Consider the following 5,013-nt stretch of genomic DNA (forward strand, 5'->3'; position numbering starts at 1 on the left):
GGAGAGGAGAGTGTGAATGAAAACAGGGGAGGTGAGAAAGAAAAAGTTGATGAGATAGAAGGAGGTTCGGAGAAAAAGAAACTTGACAATGAGAAGATAACTTCAACTCCTAGTGAGGAATCTTGATGGACCGGTTCCTTTTCCCGGTCGGCTCGCGGAGAGGAAGTTGAATGACAAGTTTGCAAAATTCCTTAATGTCATGAAGAATTTGCACATCAACCTCCCTTTCCTTGAAGTTGTGACACCAATGCCATCTTACTCCAAGTTCCTCGAAGATATTCTCACCAACAAGAGGAAGCTCAATGATGAGCTTATCACCCTTCCACATCAAGTGAGTGCTCTTGTCCAACATAAGATGCCCAAAAAGGAAAAAGACCCAGGAAGTTTCACTTTGCTGGTAAAAATTGGGAACATGGAAGCTAGGGGCGCCATAGCCGATCTTGGAGCAAGTGTTAGTTTAATCCCTCTATCCATTAATCAAAAACTCAATATAGAGATGATCCCTACAAGGAAGACAATTCAATTGGCCGATCGGTCGGTGAGATTACCTTGTGGAGAGCTTGAGGATGTTCCAATTAAAGTGTGACACATCTACCTGCCTTGTGACTTTGTAGTGATGGATATGGACGAAGATGTTAACACTCCTTTGATTTTGGGACGTGAAGCTCTTACAATTTTGGGGGCGGTCATCAATTGCAATAACAACACCATCACATGTGAGTTGGCCGATGAGAAGATTGTCTTTGAGTTTTCTAAGTTGCTCAAAACCCCCATGGTTGAAAAATGCTATAGAGTTGATATTGTGAACGAGGAGCTAGATCGCTTGGGTAGGGTCGTGATGAGGCCTCAAGATCCAATGATAAAAGCTCTAATATGCAAAGAAGGGTTCCACTCTCAAGAGGCTAAAGAGTTTTTCATGGCAATGGAGGAATCCTTAAAGGAGGAGGTTGAACAACAAGTTGAGATCGAGCTTGAGTCCAAGGAGGAGAAATTGGAGGAGAGTTCTAAGCCTCCTACTAAGGTAGAACTCAAGCCCCTTCCCCCTTCTTTGAAATATGCTTTTCTTGATAAAGAGGGAAAATACCCTATTATTGTCAATGCTACCCTAGATGGTCTTAATTTGGTAAAACTACTTTATGTTTTGAGAAAATATAAGGATGTGATAGGGTATAGCATTGATGATATCAAAGGTATTAGCCCTTCTTTATGCATGCATCGTATTCATCATGAAGATGATCATTCAACCTCCATTGAACCTCAAAGAAGGATGAACCCCAACCTTCAAGAGGTTGTGAAGAAAAAAAATTTGAAACTACGTGAGGCGGGCATCATCTATGCTATCTCCGATAGCAAGTGGGTTAGCCCGGTTCATGTAGTTCCAAAAAAGGGTGGGATGACCATAATCAAAGGTAAAGGTGGAGAGGAAATCTCCACTTGGATGGTGACCGGGTGGAGAATGTGTATTGATTATAGGAGGTTGAACAAAAACACCAAGAAATATCATTTCCCTCTCCCATTCCTTGACCAAATGCTTGAGAGGCTCTCTCAACATGCTTTCTTTTGTTCCTTGGATCGGTATTCCGGATTCTTCCAAATCCCTATCCATCCAAGCGATCAAGAGAAAACTACTTTCACATGTCCATATGCGACATTTGCATACAGAAGAATACCATTCGGTTTATGCAATGCTCCTTCTACCTTTCAAAGATGCATGACCTCCCTTTACTCCGAGATGATTGAAAAAGAAATTGAAGCTTTCATGGATGATTTTAGTGTTGGTGGCTCGTCTTTTGACACTTGTCTTTTTAACCTTGAAAATGTTTTGAAAAGGTGTCAAGAGAACAGTTTAGTTTTGAGTTGGGGAAAAAGCCACTTCATGCTCGAGGAGGGCATTTTCCTCGGCCATAAAGTTTCAGAAAATGGCATTGAGGTTGATCCGGCCAAAGTTTTGGTGATTGAGAAATTTCCCCCTCCTACTTGTATCACGGGAGTACGAGCTTTTCTTAGGCATGCCGATTTCTACCGGAGATTGATCAAAGATTTTTTGTCAATCGCCAAACCTTTTACCGAATTACTCAAAAAGGATATTGCTTTTTAATTCAATGAGGCTTGCCTTGAAGTATTTCGTAAGATCAAGGAAGCTCTCATTTCGTCTCCCGTTGTGCAAGCTCCGGATTGGAGCTTGCCTTTTAAGCTAATGTGCGATGCGAGTGATTTTGCAGTGGGTGTCGTGCTTGGACAAAAGAAAGAAGAAAAATCATGTGTCATCTACTATTCAAGTAGGACTCTTGATAAGCTCAAAAGAACTATACAACAACGGATAAGGAAATGCTAGCGGTTGTTTTTGCCTCTGATAAGTTTAGGTCCTATCTTATTTTCTCCATGGTGATTGTGTACACGGATCATATTGCTGTGCGATATCTCATGACTAAGAAGGAAGAACAACCTCGCCTAATCTGTTGGGTTCTCTTTCTTCAAGATTTTAACTTGGAAATGAGGGACAAAAAGAGAGCGGAGAACTACGTTGCGGATCATTTGTCTAGGCTACCTTTTGAGAACATAAGTGATGTACCAATCAATGATGAGATAGGATTTGAAGCTCTCATGGATATGGCATCAACATGTTACCCTTGGTATGCGGACATTGCCAATTATCTTGCTTGTGGAGCCATTCCCCCGAAGTTTTCTTCTCAACAAAAGAAAAGGTTTTTCAAGGAAGTGAGGAGGTACTTTTGGAACGACCCATACTTGTTCAAACAATGCGCAGATGGCCTTTTTCGAAAATGTTTTCTGGATCATGAAATCGAAGGAGTTCTTGAGCATTTCCATTCACTACCATGTGGAGGGCATGGGGGTGTTGAAAACACGGTGGAAAAAATCTCTCAATCTTTATTGTGGTGGCCAACGATGTATAAGGATGCCCACAAGTTTGCTTCACAATGTGATAGGTGTCAAAGAAGTGGTGTCATAACCAAAAGAGATGAAATGCCTCAACAAAATGTCATAGAAGTTGATCCCTTTGATGTTTGGGGTGTGGACTTTATGGGGCATTTCATTTCTTCTTGTGGAAATCTATATATTTTGGTAGCAGTTGATAATGTGACAAAATGGATTGAAGCCATACCCTCACCTACCAATGATCACAAGGTTGTGCTTAAACTTCTAAAGAAGATCATTTTTCCTAGATTTGGGGTTCTGAGGGTGTTAATTAGTGATGGAGGCTCCCATTTTGCCAAAAAGCAATTTGAAGCTCTTCTCAAGAGGTATGGCGTTCATCACAAGGTTGGATTACCTTACCATCCTAAAATTCAAGGACAAGTGGAGGTGTCGAATCGTGAAATAAAAAATCATCTTGAAAGGATGGTGAACAAATCAAGGAAATATTGGTCTCTCAAGCTTGATGACACACTATGGACTCTTCGGACGGCGTACAAGACTCCAATCGGCACGACCCCCTACAGGTTGGTGTAGACACCCATTTGTGTCTCCCAAAAACCAAACCCGGTGATGAGTACCTTTCACGTTGAATCGTAATCGAATGAAGTGAAAGTGTGGAAAGTTTAGTGTTGCGGATAGTTTTAATTTCTTTTCTCCACTCTCTGTTTTTGAAAACCTATTTTTTAAAAAAAAAATCCAGTTTGGTTGGTCCATGATATGGGTCCAATATTAGTGTAGTTGGATAGGGCTTGAAAAGAGCTTTCCAACGATATATTATAAGCCCAATTCCGATGAATATTAAGGAAGTTATGGCCAATTTACTAAACTGGGCCCGGTTTAAGCCTTATATGCGGCCGAATGATCTAGAGGAGGGCCTAATATTGATTTATCATTCCTAATGCAATTAGGAATGGTTTTAGTCTTCTAGAAGGTTCTTTTCATTCCTAATTCAATTAGCATTGATAAATTGACTTTTGTTGACTTTTTAGAGTTTTTATCAGAATAAAAGAACGTTTTTGAGGAAAATATGATTTTATCCTCCTGTACGGCAATTTCTAACTTATTTTAAGAAAACGCGTCAAAAACTTAGTCAGCGCCAAACGCCAGCATTAGCGCCTAACGCTAAGCTTGACGCTTGGCGCTAGCGTTAGCGCCTGGCGCTAATGTCAGCGTCTGGCGCTAACCCTCGTTTTACGCGTCACAACTCTGTTTTGACTTTTTATCTTTTTGGTTGATTTTCTCTATAAATAGTCTTCTAAAAACTACATTTTCATTCACCAACTCTCATCAAGATTCTCTTGATTACTCTCTCTCTCTTTTCTAAACTAGCCTTCTCTCAAATACAAAAATTCCGCATTCATTAGATTTAGAAACACCTAGCCAAGTTCGAAGTTGCCTTCGCCCTAGACGTGAAAGGTTTAACTTCTGAGGGTTTGGTCCCAAATCTTTCTTTCAATTATTTAATTTAATTATTGTTTATTATTTTCCTGGAAGTTACTAACGCGTGTATTTTGTTATTAGAAAGAGGTACGAGGCATCCAAGTAAGTACTTTAATTGTTTAATTGATATAATGATGTAGATATTATGCTTAGATTGTTATTTTGATTCCTAGTATCATGTCTAGGGTAACTTTAATACCAAGTATGATTAAAAGTATGATGCTTCCTATGTTCTTCCTAATATTTATGATTGTTATTATCATGTTTGGGTTAAATATATGATTTTTTTTGCTTAGTGACATGCTAGGGTTTGTTATTAATCTTGTTAGTATCATGCCTAGGATCTTGCTACTATTATTATGATTTAACATGATTATTATAATTATTGTTATATTATAATAATAATAATAATAATAATAATAATAATAATAATAATAATAATAATAATTATTATTATTATTATTATTATTATTATTATTATTATTATTATTATTATTATTATTATTATTATTATTATTATTATTATGTTGCTTGATTATTTTTTTGTTATTGCTTGATCACACCTTTTATACATGTTTAAAGGGAATTTCTACTTGTAATCACGCTTAATAAGATAATTAATAATCTTGTTTAGGG

This window comes from Chenopodium album, chromosome 5 (assembly GCF_948465745.1).
Source record: "Chenopodium album chromosome 5, dcCheAlbu1.1, whole genome shotgun sequence".
In the NCBI taxonomy this organism is placed as follows: Eukaryota; Viridiplantae; Streptophyta; class Magnoliopsida; order Caryophyllales; family Amaranthaceae; genus Chenopodium; species Chenopodium album.